The following is a 15456-nucleotide window of genomic DNA, read 5'->3' as shown; positions in this document are numbered from 1 at the left end:
AAAATGCAAGATGTATGATACCGCCGATGTGAACTCCATGTGAGGAAGTAAAGGAAATGTGATTACAGATATTATATCCAAATTGAATTAAAGCTGCATTAAAAAACCTCAGATTACTATGTGGTTCCATGCTACTTTTGAAATATGACGTGCATCTGCTACTGACAGGCACATAAAGAGTATGAAAGGGCATACTTCTCAGAAAGCAAGTTTGATCTCTGACTCGCTAATTCACAAACCCACAGGAACAAAGGCAGGAAGCAAAATTATGGACACATCTCCCTAAAATAAATAATCATCAGCAAAGCAGCAATGTTGCTTGGATTTTTTTTTTTCTTTCAGATATCTGCTCCACATTGTGACCTTCAGCAAAGTTAATTACCTCAGTTTCTTTACCTATAAAAAATGGATAATGAATCGAATCTTCTTTGCAAAAGGCAGATCTATAAATAAAAGCATTATTATTGTATGCTGATGTTAATAAATGTTTTCTCAGTAGACTAATGGTCATTGGGACAGTTTTTTTGTGCTATGCTCATTCATTTGAATGAGTTACTAAGACCTTCTGACTGTTCTTATTTTTGCTGGCAGGGAGAAAGCAATTCAGGTTCAAACATTCATGTTGAGCTCACTTTTAAAACTGTTTTTTTGGGGTTTCATGTACGGCATATGTGGAAGCAAATGCCTGTCCCCTTTGTTGTCTGTGACTGTCACAAGGCAATGAAAAAGACCTCTAGACTATGGCAGTGTTGAGAATTACTGTCCCTGCCATGAGGGCCCTGTACACCCAGTAATTCCTATAAAAAACTGTCTGTCTAATATAACCAGAAGTTTCATACAGGGTGACAAAGCTAGCTGCAATAAAACAGTGCATCTTTCAATTGCTTTCCATGCTATGTTACATCAAGTGGCAGAGTACAATAAATTTTAAAAGAACAAGTTGACATGAATGATGACATAGTTATAAATGAGTAACAAAGGCTTTTAATGCACACATAAAAATAATCCAACAACCCACTTCCAACTGTATTTTACCTGTTTTAAATCAGCAAAACACAGCTGGCAGCTGTTTATTAGAAGGTACCTGAGTGCTAAAATGTGCTCAGTCTGAAGTAATAACACTAGAAAAAATATTTCAATAGAAATGTATTTTAAGAACAAAATCAAAGAAGAGAAAGTTACAGAACCCGAGAGTTTCAAAGCAGTCTGCTCCTCATACTTTCCCCTCTCCCCCAAAACAAACCCAAGGCTATAAAAAGCTTTAGGAAGGATTTTCAAAGGCGCTGAGCTTTCAAAAGGAAGAAAGCCCCGAAGTGTTCATTGTGCATTTCAATAGCGATATTTCCCCAGATCCTCCACACTTCATTCTTTCCTGCAATCACACACAGATTTGCATGGTCAAAGTATGAATGAATAATATGTAGCTCGGGATCGTGATGTTCTATCAGCTCAACCAAATTCCCATCTTTAAAAATGTGGTAATACCTTAGCCAGGCCCCATTAGGACGCTGCTGCTGTCTGCTCTGTGTGGCCAGGGTGCCTTCATTGACCTTTGTGAACGGTGAGCAGCCTACCCTGCTTTTGTCCTGAGGTTTGCAGTAAGCTCCTTGTTTTGGGTGATGATCTATTTTAAGTTGTTGTCTGACAGCTAATACTTCCTGGTGTGAAATCAGGTCAGGTAATTCTTTCTGATATGAAATCAGGTCACCCCTGTGCTGCAATCATGAATAGTATCTGCAGCCACAGGGAGGTGTATAGTTGCTTGCCCTAATTCTGAATAGCAACTTCTGAAAGCCTTGAAGCAACATGATGTGGGCAGCACGGGTTTAACAGCCATTTCAAAAGATGCTGTATTTTCAGAACTTTGTTTGCAATGTAGAAAAAAAAGTTGGGAATGTGTTTCAGAAAGCCACACAAAGCTTTTTTCAACTTTCTCATTCCTGTTTGGTAAACTCAACTGAAACATATAATTGCAGTATCTAATGATCTCTTTTTGGTGCCACTGATCAACCATACTGAGTCAAGTCATCTTGAGAACCAAGACCATCTCAGAGATTTTTCTAACGCTGTGCATGTCATTTTTTTTTTTTTCTCCTCTCCTTCTTCCTTTCCTGTGTAATTCTAAAGTCCCATCCAACTTAAGGCAGGGCTGGTTCAAAGCCAGCTTTCTGAAGAACTCCTGAAGAACTGATTTTTGTATTCCTTTTGCACAAGGATCACCTCAGGAGCAGGAAGGAGGTGAAGGACTCCAAAGAACAAAGACATCTTGCTTTTCAAATCTCTGCTTTTGCTCCACTGCCCACACATACATCATTATCCGGCCTCTATTCTCAAGATGCGAGCCATCTCCTTTATTGCTTGTGTACGGTTCTCTTCTGTTGAAAAATGGAGAATCACTAGAACAGAAAATATAACGTGAATAAGTATCCCTCGGGACATTAATGAATACAGAGAATAAGGCCAGGGGCTGGCTCTAGCACACTGGCAGCTGGTGGTTTGCACTGCGGGAGTACATCATTTATTTTCTATTGTACCATCTCTAATCAGTGACAAGAGTTCATAGCACACTGACGTATTTTAGAAACATGGTAGAATTTAGAAACTCATTTCAACACATTGAAACAAGCAACATCCTTCAGATCAGCAATAAAGAAGGCAACAGCCACATTTTCTCAATAAAATTCACTACCCCCTCAGTAGCAAAGCAACCTAGTCCTTTCTTACCCTTGCTTAATACTCATATGTGGACTGAAAGAAGCACTTCAGAACAGGATGCCATGTACTGAGGCCATGTATGGTTTCTGCAACAGCAATGCGAGTGATCCTGCTGACAATACCCTTTAAAGAAGGACTTAGTTAAAACTGCCTGCCCACTGCTCCTCCTTTATTGACAGTCATCAAAAGCACAGCAGGAAAAATGAATGGTCACTACCAGTCTTGGAAGTATTTAAATCATGAACATACAAGTGAAAGACTCTTGGCCAATTAACAGTTGTGTGTTTCTGACATTATCAAGCATTTTTCATACAAACAAATAATTAGGTAACCCCACTCTTGCTGGATAACTGCACACAGGATGTGAATGACATGGAAATTGTACAGTAGTTACAGCAGTGAAACTCAAGCAGCACAAGTTTGTTGGAACAAGAACTGAGTTTAGAGTCTAATTTTGATAAAATATTTTGTTCCTAAAAAGGCAGTTGGTCTTAGGATTTGTCAGGAATTTGCTGAAGGGCAGCTCTGCAGGTTGCTCCCTGTTCTCAAACTACGTAGTTGGGGAGCAGCTCACAACAGATGCTGAGGTTAAGCAGGTCTTGGTGCACGATAGGGATTTCAGCAAAGTCTCAGCTATGTCAGATGAATGATATTACTTGAGAAAAAAGAATATGAAACAATCCGGGAATAGTCCTGGAAAGGAAAGGGTAAAGGTTAAAGATGCTGAGAATGAAAAGCAATAGAATTAGTTATACTTATCCAAACATTTATTTTCCTCAGTGAAAATGCCTGTACCAGTTTGGGCAGGTATTCCTACCACTTCAGGTTATGATAATAAACTAGCTTTTTTTGTTCAACTGTAGAAGTGTTGGCTTCCACAGAAAAATTACCATTCTTTCAAGGGGGGAAAAAAGGTACAAGCTTTCAACTCTTTTCTAGAAAGATAAGTATAGAAAATGCCAGCAGAAGCTCTGTACATGCAGCCTATCTGTGCCTGTCAGGGCGGCCTTTCACCATCAGATCCATTTTGCCTCAGAAAAAGAGACTCTTTACAATTAAAAGAATAACAGCGTGAAATCCAGCTGAGATAGGAAAACACTCTGCCTGCAATGAATGATGCATTCAGAGCCTCGGCAGCAATGTGGGGATCAAAAGGCAAGCTCGAAAGGAATAGGGCTTTTTAACATTTAGTTATTCAACTGCTCTGCCTGGAGGTTTCACTTGTTTGAGATGAGATGAGCAGAAATCAATTCCAAAAGCTCAGGTCTTGTAGCAGTAGTCAAGACTTTGACATTGAAACATCATGGCCTTTTTAATTAAAAAGGCATCAAGTGTCATTTAAGAAATTACAGTTTATTAATAAAATCTCACGCTGAGCAAAATTTTGGTGTTGTCAAGGTAAATTTGTCAGATCATTTTAAAAGCTGTGGATGATGTATTACATTTAAAATGCACAACCCACAGAAACAGAATATCTACATGGGGCAGCATCGCGCTATACAGAAATCACAGATCATCACACGAACTACTTCATGTGACTTCGAACCTGGCAGGCTCCCTGATCACCACGCAGACGCATTCAACTAAAGCAGGTGGCTTATAAAAAAACATTTAATTTTTTTTTTCCTTTACATTAAATTTCTTGTATGTTGAAACTACATTTAAACCGAATCATCTCTAATGTGCAGTAAAGGTGCTGTTTCAGAGATGGAGCTGCCAGGGAGGCACAAACACTCCCTGAGGACCTGATTTCAGCCCAGGAGCCTTCATCCCTTCCCCTACTTGAAATGGTTCAAATCTGCTTGTCCTGCAGCTTGCACTAACAGATGGCACCGGGGCTGATACTTCAGCACTGCACCCCTAGAACAATCTTTCACCAGCTGTTCAACATATTTTAAGGTGGTTTCCCACCATCCAAGCATTATAAAACAAAGGTCCGTATGCTTGAAGTACTATTTGTCAAAATGGATGGTACTTTAAATGAAATTAGTTCTGTTCTAAATCGCAATAAATAAAGAAGCTTGCAGGTGGTGGAAATGATACTAGGGCAAAAGAAACTAATCTTTAGTCAGATTAAACATCCCTCTAGTGTGGGGCTGCGGCAGCAGTTAGCAACTCTTATTTGGGAAAGAAACAAGGGAAAAATAGTGATCTTCTCTTCTGTCTTCATGCAGTCAGTAGCTTAAGAGCTTCCACAGGCTGGACCTTTTATCTAATAGCCAGTGACGTATCCATCCTTCATGTACACTTTCTTGTATTCAGTTGTACATCTGATTACACAAATTCACACGTCAAAGGAATCTGCAATTTAACGATTAAAAATGAAAAATCAGAAAAAAAAAATGATCCCACACATCTTTTCCTGTTGTAAGAAACCACAGAAATTTACTCTCTATTCACTAATTTCATATCATTTGTGGGTTCCAGGACACTATCTTCTCTCCCTCAGGAGCAGTACAATGCATGCAACTTCTGTTATGATAATTTGTGATGATACTCTTTTTTCTTAGGTGAAGAGCACTAGCCCATTAACCTATCCTCATACATAAACAGTTTGCACCTCTGATATTTATAACGACCTTTACCAGTTCATTTATATCCTTCCAGACACAGAGAAAACCCGAATTTCAAGCAGTATTAAAGATATGGATGCACCAGATATTTATCTTCTGTCATTCCTCTTTGGCAATGTTTTCATTTTTGTTCTTAGTACTTGAATACTCATTTTGACTAGGTTTGAACACGGAGCTAATATTTTCAGATAACTGGAAATAACTTCAATATCTCTTTCCTGACCAGCAATAGAAGGTACCATTGTGGCTGTATACTTAGTTATTTTTTTCTGTGGACGTTACTTAGCATTTATCAAGTACTTTTCTGCAGTTTTGTCATAGTTTCACATGAGACTTTTCTGTGCCTCTTTGCAGTTAGTAATCCTTCATAACTCTATGCCACTAGCAAATTTATTACTAGCCTATCCATTTTGTTTGTAGTCACAAATGACACAGGACTTTGAACAGCATTAAACAGCATCCTTTTAAGAGGTGCCATACACATATTAAGCATTCGACACTGAGTCTTTCAGCACTTTCCACACTCGTCTGTTAGCATTTTACCCTGTTGGCTTTCCTTCTCCATTTTCTTTAACAGTTTCTTCCTTTTTTGGTAGTAAAGACTTACACAGTGGATTTTCTGAAACATTTTTGTTCCTCGCATGAGGCTTGATTATGGCCACATTGCAGTCAGTGAGAGAATGTGGTTCTTGTACAATTACTTATTGATGTGGGCCTGATGGACTGTTTCAGACTAATAAGAGTTGTTTCCCTTTTGTGGGCGCTCAGATTAATCTTTCCAAGAGGCTTCATGCCCATGTGTGTCATTTACCCAGCCTACATATGGATAACTGCAGTTTCCCAATATTGTGTTTTCTGCCCTCACAGCCCTTGCAAACTCTCTTAAATATTCTGTGGCCACTTTCACCAAGTTTGTCAAAGACAAACAAAAATACACCCTTATTATTGCACTGCTCTCTTCTTTGCTGCCTACCCACAATTGTTTCTTCTAGAAGTTTATCCTGCTCTTTTCCAAAGAAGACTGTTCAGATCTTTTAGCTCCTGTGCAACCCTTGTATACTCTTATCAGTAAAGATAGGAAAAATAAGATTAAATTCACTACCAAAAAAAGGTTTCATGGACATTATGTCATGGTCGTACTATCCAACATCACACCATGGATGATGGGGATGAGTAGGACCACATTCAACCTTTTAAACATCTGAACAAGTCACAAGAGAAAAATCTAAGCACAAAAAGATTTGTTTTCAGGTGAATTTAGTGTCTACGGGAAAAAAAAAAAAAGAGGATGGAAAGTAATAAGAAATGTCACTTCTATAGGGAGAGATTTACAGAAAACATACATTGTGGGACAACCGGTACAGTGACGTTCAGCTTCTCAGCGGTGTGCTTCAAGGCTCTTGTCAGTGTGGCTTTCCACCTGCAGAACTGTTGCAGCAGGACCTGCTGACCAGCTTGGCCATGGATGTGTGTGTTAGACCTCAGCCAGGTGCTTGTCCAAACCCCAGAGACAGCTCTTTGCAGCAGCAAGGCTCTGTGGATCAGCAGTTGTTACAAATTAAGCCTTCCTTTTCTTTTTGGCCATACGTTCCCCCAGTGTTCTTGAAAGGCAATCCAAGTTAATGTTGTGCTGTGTATTCCTCATTCCTACCACTTCTGTTTAAATTGAAAACTGGAAGATTTTCCACAACTGAAAAATATATAATGCAATTTTGATTTCAAATGGAGGGGGTGAGGAGGGAGGGAGAACATTTCAAAGATTCTTCTCTTCTTGATTTCATAAGAATATAATTAATTGCTCCTTCTCTTAATTTAATACTGTGACTAATCCTACTAAAAGGGATTATTTAGAACAAGCAGACAATGTAAGATACATTTTTATGTCATTCATCTGTCTTCAGAGAACAAAACTGAAAGCATCAACAACTTCGTCTGATTTTTTTTTTTAAGAAGCCATTTTCAAAATTAATATTTTAGGTCAGTTATTCCATTCAAACCCTGTTAAATGGCAAAGAAATCTGTGTAATCAGAAATTGCTTTTCTCAGTCAAATTTCTTCACTAAAGTTAAATCCCTTTAGAGACATTTGGAAAGTATTTAAGGATCACAGAATCTTTATCTCAGAGGCTCTTTTGTATATACTGTGTATGCTCTTCAGATGTCACTTCATCTCTTGTCAGTGCTAGTAATAGGAACAATTGGAACATATATAGAAGACATGGTTCTCAGTTATATTTGACTTCGTTCTCCTGATTATGGTGGTATCAAAAACAAAAAAGGGAGGAAAAATGCTATACAAGAAAGAATTATTAAAAAGAATTGCTGAGTAAACTTCAAACAGTTTTCCCACTAAAAACTTTTTTTTCTCCTATTAAAAACATAACTCATTAATTACTTAGATTGCAAAACTTGTTTCTTCTTTAATTTAATGGTTAACATTAGCAAATGAGGATGCTGCCTTTATAAAAATCATGATAATTATGAAATGTAATTAACTTATTAAAGCCTTGATTCAAGAATATAATTATATGCTTAATTTTAAGCATCTGAGTAGCTCCGCCGGTTTCAGTGGGATTAGGTCTGTGTGTGTATTAAAGATAATTCTGGGAAGCCGAAATGCTTGTCACAGCAACAAAGAAGTGGGGACACCTGTAGCTAAAAACAGCAAGAGAGGTTTATAAACCTCTAAAGAGAGGAAATAACACTGCCTTTTCATCCCTCCTGTGTGTGCTCCTGTACATGGGGCTGCAGGATCTGGCTCCTCTTCCCCCTCCTTTGGGCTTTTGGCTGAAGGTTGCATGGGATGGTGGAGGTTTTCTCCACCCAACACAGCTGGGTTTTTAAGGTCTGGGGCACATACCTGAGTATAGGAAATATGGGTTTTGCACCCCTCTAGCTAAGGAAGAAAAAGAACTGAGCTGTCTCGCTTTCTCAGGGAATGCTCTGGGACTAGACTGCACTGAAAAAAAGAAAAAAAAAATCTCATTTGGGTACACCTGAAAAAAATACTTGCTAAGTAATGCTCTGTCGGATAGCAACCCCAACAGAGGCCTTGGCACCATGCAAGTGCACCTGGCTCAGGTGCTTGAGCACTGTTCCACATCCATTGTGGATCTTCATGTCTCATCAAGAAAACAATCTTTTGGTGTTATACAGAGAAAACCCTGTGCTCAGCAGCCTGTGGTTGGGCACAGAAAGACCTTCAAAATCAATCCCATGGAAGCTGCTCAGCCCAGAGAGCTATCCCTCCTTCCAAAACCATGTCCTTGTAACCAGGTACACATTGTTAAAAACACGTAGCTGAGATTGAAAACAGAGATACTGTTAACATGACCATGGTAATAAGACCATGGATAGCTTATGGTGGTCTAAAAAAATGACTACATTTAAAAATGCTGAGCAGGCTGCTGGCTACTCCTGTGAAAATTAAACAAAATATAAGGCTAGATTTGGAGTTCGCACCAGTTCTGTGCTGCAGTAACTTGGAGAAATCGAGTGAACCATAAGAGGCAGAATTCGTTTAGTTGCAATGTGCATTTTTCTAAGAAAAAATAAAAGGGTCAAGTTTTCTGACCTGACCCCATCCTGACATTACTATATATCATCCACTGGAAGTAAGCTTGGGATATATTTGATAAATCAATTATAACTTGCTCGAAAATTTCAGTGGCAGGGACACAAAACTTCTGATTTAATTAAGTGAGATAAAAATCAAGCTCCTTGCTGTTGGTGAGAATTGTAGTCCTGCACAATGCTGTCAGCTGACAAGCCCGGTGAGAGAAGCTGCATGAACTACAGATAAGCCCACAAATATCAGCCACAGGCTCTATGGCACTTTTCTGCATCTGTAAGGAATTGCCATTACGGGCTTAGAAATACCTGTACTATTCACATTAAATGAAACACTAACGGTGACGAGACCAAAGCTGAAATCAGGGCTGGCAGACGTCTCAAAAGGAGGAAAGGTGCTCTGTGGGTCGCCTCATCAAAACCAGAAAATCCCACTATGGGTGGCATTTCTGCTCTGCCTCTGAGCCCTCTTCTGTTATTCAGGCTTCATTAGTGTTTGGCACCTCTGACTTTCAGAAGGGAGGTGAGTTAGCCACTGGGAGAGGAGCTGCCTCAACATTAGGCGGGAACAGGATATAGGAGAGGCAATGGATTTTTCTCTAAAAAGCCAGGTGGCCTTTACATTCAAGAAGATATAGAAAAATAGAGGTAGTTCATCTCCTGGCTCCAAGCCATAATTAAATACTTGACCCAAATATGACCCAAAGTAGGCTAAGCTGCCCTTATAAGCTTTCTAATATCTGAAGTAAACAACCTTTGCTGCAGGTTAAGATTATTATTTCTTTTGCTTCCTATACAAAGAAAAAGAAAATAAATATATATATATATTTCAGTAAAAATCACTAATGCAACTGCAGACTATTTATTTATTTCTTCTTCTTTTCTTGACTAAGCAAATTCAATTCCTTTAGCTTCCTCTAATAATTCAGAATTCCTAAATTTCAGTTATTGAAAATGTCTCCATATTAACTGCAAACTTTTTAAAGCACAGTCCCCAAAAGTGGATACCATATTCCACCTTGGATCTCAAAAATACCAAGTGCAGGAAGGTAGCTCATTCTTCTGTCTTCCATAAAGCCTCAGAATGGTATTTGCCTGTTTCTATAAAAGCACAACACCACCCACATCTATTTGGTCTGTGACCCATCTGGCCTGACCATTGTTTTTCACTTTGTACGTTTGTTTCCTTCCCATGCATGCTACGACCCTCTTGATGGTTTCTGTATCTCTTCTTGTTGATTTCAGACAACTTCTCTTTCAGACAACATCATTTGCATGTAAAATCCCACCTCCCATGGCAGTTCTAACTGTCCCTACATAGGAACAACTCACAAATTCTTCAGTATGCTATCTAGCCTGCTATCAAAATTATTAATCAAAATTTTGCGTAGAAACAGGTGGGATGGATCCTAAGAGGAACCCATCTGAAATGCGTTCTGATCGGGCAGTGAAAACCAGATCTATTTTGAAAATTATTTTTTCAGTCTTATGTGCTCCCAAATTCTAGACTCTATTTCCTTATTTTATTTACAACACCATGAGAGTCAAGATAAATCATGCCTCCTCCTGTCACCCTGCCTATTGAGATGATTACCCTGTTAAGGGCGGAAAACAGATCGGCTTGTTCCTGACAAATGCATGTTGGCTGTTTCCCATTATATTATCATTCTGTAGGTTTAAATTATTTATTCTATTTAAATTAGATTATTTAAATTATTTATTCTAGTATCCCTGCATAAATCTAAATTAAATTGTTTTTTTCTTGATGTCCTGACTCTCTCTTTTGGAAACAAGTATTATGTTTGCCTTTCCTCACTTGCTGCAGATATTAAAGATAATCTAGATAATCTGCCATTCTGAGTAGCTTAAGATAAAAGTCATGATCTCCGCACAATTTGTGTAACCTCATTTATTTAAATATTTTTTTAGCGGGTATTTCTTTTTACAATCAAAATTCCTGTCCCCTGATTAAAACTCTGCTAAATAGTGGATGACCACAAATAACTTTTTGTAAAAAACAAAGAAAAATGCACTGGCATCACCAGCCTCTTCTGTCATATGTTATTTGCATGTTTTCCCTTTTTGTTCTCCTCTTGCTTTGTATGCATTTATAAAACCTTTTCTTAGTTGTAATTCGTATTATGCTATAGTCATCCTTTCTTTTGTTCTTTGCATCATCCAAATCAATTATTGATAGTAATATTTTTTGTAATTTTTTTTCCAAATTTCACTGGCATTAAAGAGTTCCTGATGCTGTCATGGCACACCTCATTATAGTCTCCTTTGCACTCGGATAAACTGTTTGTCGTGCCTTTAGTATCGCTTTTATTAAGGAATACCACTTTCTGCTCACATTGCCTTTTGGTTGGAAAATGTTAAAACCACTGTTCAAATGTATTCCCAATTGTTCCTCAGGGAAAAAAAAAAAAAAAAAAAAAAAAAAAAAAACCACAGAATTTTGGAGAGCTGGCAGGTACCAATGACATGCCTATATAACAGAACTCAATACTATGCATAAATAACCAATATTATGCAGAAATATGGGGTTTCTTCACAGGAAACAATGCAGTCATGGCATTGCAGTGCTGTACTCATATTAATTGGCCCCAGAGTGCAATATAACTACACTAATATGATCCTGCTTCTCATAGTAACACTTGATTTCCTCTTGCTCAGTGTCTCATTGATTTTTTCCACAAAGACAGAACTTAAATAGTAAGGAAACATTCCCGATTCTTTTATTTGGACTTTTTTTCCCCAAGAGACTCTTCCACCTTGTAAATTTTTAGAACTATACTCTTTGTAATTACACAGGCCACATTCTCAGACAGTGTAAATTAGAGGACTAGACAGGTTTATCTCCCTTAGGTTCCTGTTGCTTTCTCTCTTAAATTACTACATGACTAAAAGATCACAGATTAAAGTGAAGTTAATTTTCACATGTTGGTATTAACACCAAGGAAAGCCATTTGATGCTCTGCACTCTGGAAACCTTTTTTTTGCCCACTGGGATGAAGAGTATTATCAGATTTTTCAGTGATATAAAATAACCTTACTGACTTGAGTATCTGAATCTTAGTCAGAGATGAAAACATGATATCTACACCTTTGCTTTTGGAAGAAAGAAATTGCTTACCTAAATTAACAGAAAAAAAAATCTTCTTATCCCTTGTCCATATCAGTGTCCCAAAACTCAGCATATATAATATATATATACAATATTTTATTAACACATGAGCTTTTCACGTAAAGGAGAAAGCCGCCTTGACAAAGATAAAATTATGCTAAAAAATCAGTACTGCATTATGATTTGGAGCAGTTCCCTAGCCAAAGGGAAAACATGAGAGCCAGTCCTCTTTCTGCTATTCTAAGTGGCAGAAATCCTACTTATTTCATTAATACAGGAATGGCTTCATTGTGCTAACACTAACAAAGCCAGCAGTAAATGGCAAAGTGGCCAATTTCTGTTGTTTGGTGATATTAAATCTCGAATAAGATTATGCTATGAATACACTGAGAAAATGAATATGATTTATTTCTTAAGGCAGCAAAAACATTGCAGAAAGAATTGCATACTCACAGAGCAAATTTGTCTCCTTGAGAAAGAAGTAAAGCATTTTAAAGCAGGCCATTCTAAAATTTTGCTGATTCATCATGTCTTGATTTGTTTCTTGTCAAAATAAGCTATTCCATTTGTGGAACTGGCAAAATTGCTTCTTTATATATCCATATGCAATAGGTGTTGAGTACAAGGAAAAATCATTAAGCTAGGTTTGACACTGCTGTTCTGCCAATATTTCCTACCACAGACCTGACTTTGGAAACCCTACAGAAATTTCTTGCCTCCCTGGACAATCTCCTGAAGATTAAGGAAACACATGCTTAACCAAACTATATATACATATATATATATATATATGCACTGTTATATATAAAACATATATCTGTACTGATAGATATAATAAATCAAAAATCTTTTTGAAGATTTGCAATGCACTGAGCCTTATTTTTCAGCAATAATGAGGAATCTTGATCATGCATGATCAATAAGGAATCATGGTTCATGCATGGTCTGTGATGGTGGAGGCTGTGAGTAGCAGAAATAACTTTGTAATTTGCAGCTATATCATAGTCAATTTTAATGAAAGGGCTACACTCCACAACCATGTATTTCCACCTGTAGTCTAAATGTCTTTCTGGCTTCCTTACCTTGCACAGCAGCCATGCAAACAGGGCTTTCAGCTTGCTGTGGATGGGGAGATTTGTGGTTCATCCACACATCGAATGGCAAACTCAGCCCAGCTACTCTGCTCTTCTTGAGCCTGTTCAGAAGCAGTCATTTGAGTCAGCCAGCTTTTGAACACTGTTATGTACCCTTTTCAACAGAGAAGGCTTGTCCTTCACTTCCTTACCCAGGATTTCCAGGGAATGTCAAATATCACTTGGGCACATGCTGTTTATTACTCCATCTGGGCAAAAGATATGAAAACCTAAGGACTATTAGCTATTGGTCATGTTTCTTAATTCATGACTGGAAGATTTTCAGACAGTGTAGCTGAGTGTGGTTCACAGCCCTGTGGAGTGATGTACCAGTGACAACAACGAAATCTCAAAATTCCATCAAATGTCAAATTATACGACATAAACCTAGACTTGAAAAGTAAAGTCCTCCAGGGCTTAAAGAAAGGTCACCCAAGACATGGAGAAGAGGCTGTGTAATGCTACTCACTAGCTTCAAGAGATGTGAGATATTAACATTTCACTTTGATTTAAGAAGGCTTAGAGACCTTCACACTTCTTAGCTGAGAAAAGGAAAATCAAGTCAGCTGAGCACTGTAATTTGTTTTACATACAGTATTGTCCTACTTTTAATCAGCATAAGCTTAACACCTAACTTGTGAAAAGTGGTTGAGTAATTTCAAGACTCCCAACAAGAAAGAAACCTCAAAACATAAAAGAGAAAAATAGCAAAGGCTAAAGCTACCATTCAGTGTCTTCTTCAAAAGTGGCAAAGACAAGTAGTTACTCCATCATTAAGTGAGGTTGAAAGGGGCAACTAAACAAAAAGGAAAAATCTTACAAGAAATAAAATCTGACATTGTTTGATGAACATTTTAAGCCTCTGAAATAAGCACTTATTCTTGCTTTGTTGTTTCCTTGTTCTTTTTCTGCATTATCTCCGGCTTTTGCTGAATCAGGTCTTTCAGCAGTGAAGCAAAGGGGAAGCAGTTTGACTAAAAGCAACCTTACTTTTTGCTGGGTTACTTTCCAGCCTGATCAGTGTCATGGTCATCCCTCCTCATAAGCAAACAAATGATTGTGTTGGTGGACAGACCGTGGACGATGGGAGTAAAATCCTCTGTTTTGAAAGGTGCAGAAGGGTTTAATACTGCACTTGGGATGTGCTCCAGAAATTTCCTGAGTGTACTTAAGAAAATTTTATTATATTGTTCTACTGACAGAAACAACATTTAACATATCTGCTATGTGATAATGCACAAATAAGATTTTCCCTTCCTGTTTTGCACATTGTAGTTTAGTTTTACTTTCATAAGAATAAAGCTCAGCTCGTATCTGTGTGACTTACCCATCTTACCCATTTTGCAGTTTTTCACAGTGTTTACAATAGCATAAATTTCTTGTGCTAATATGGGTTTCTCTGGTCTACACAACCCAAAACATTGGTCACTGGGGGGAAAAAAAAAAGGAAACAACCTAGAAAAGACTGAGAAACCATCCTAAAAGCCTTTAAAATGTCTGAATTATAGATACTGACAGTATGCAGAACTTACCAGAGAGATGGACAGGAAAGCACTTGCTTTGATATGGCAGACACAAACTACGGTTTACCATCACTTCATGGCCTTCATCTCATGCTGATTCCACCAGCGGGAAACAGTCACAACCCAGCTTGCAGGCTTGAGAACTGATATGAAGGAATTTGCATTTTCCATAGCCTGAAAAAATAATTAGGAGGAGAAAGGAAGGTGGACGTTTGGTGTCTGTGCAAAAGTAAATGTACTCCTGACATAAGGTATGATGTATTAAGCCCTTGACTGGCCTCAGTAATTTGAAATTCTCCACCCATTTTCGAAAAGATACAATTGCAGTGGAATTCAGATGACTTTTTTTTATTTATTATTATTATTTTTTTTTACTATTACAGTGCAATGAGCATAGACTGCTCCTTTCTGTCTAGCAGGCTCTGTGCTGTGTTACAGGAGGTGTTCAAGTGGGATTGCTAGAGAGCATTTACCTTGGCCTTCCCACCACATACAGAAACAAAAATATTTATGGTAATGGTGTTACTGCAATTCTGCTTGTAATACACTCAAAATGCTAAGTGAAAGCATCATGTAGTGGGAGCACAGCACTGAATTATTCCTGTGTATTGAAATACTGATAGACAAGCCAGGACACTAAGTAATTAAGTCACTATTAGACCAAACCATTAAATCCATTGTTTGCTGTTTTAACTGCCGCTAATTGCTGTCACCATGACAACAGGGAAGTTTCTTTTTCTGGTATCTCCACACAATTTCCTTTTCATAATGGAGCCTGCGACACAGAAATTTACATCTTCCCAAATTGAAATACTT

General features: G+C 38.0%; 1 pseudogene across 1 annotated transcript; it reads right to left on the bottom strand.

Moving 5' to 3' along the window:
• Window positions 1-796: 796 nt before the first annotated feature.
• On the bottom strand, window positions 797-15194 carry LOC310900926 (putative tRNA methyltransferase 9B; annotated as a pseudogene). The gene is made up of 3 exons (XR_014589219.1): window positions 15114-15194; window positions 14650-14814; window positions 797-2396 (listed from the first exon to the last, which is right to left on the bottom strand). The product of XR_014589219.1 is annotated as a putative tRNA methyltransferase 9B (transcript).
• Window positions 15195-15456: the final 262 nt, after the last annotated feature.

Source organism: Anser anser, assembly GCF_964211835.1.
Source record: "Anser anser genome assembly, chromosome: 1".
Taxonomy (NCBI): Eukaryota; Metazoa; Chordata; class Aves; order Anseriformes; family Anatidae; genus Anser; species Anser anser.
This window is presented reverse-complemented; position numbering and strand designations above follow the sequence as displayed.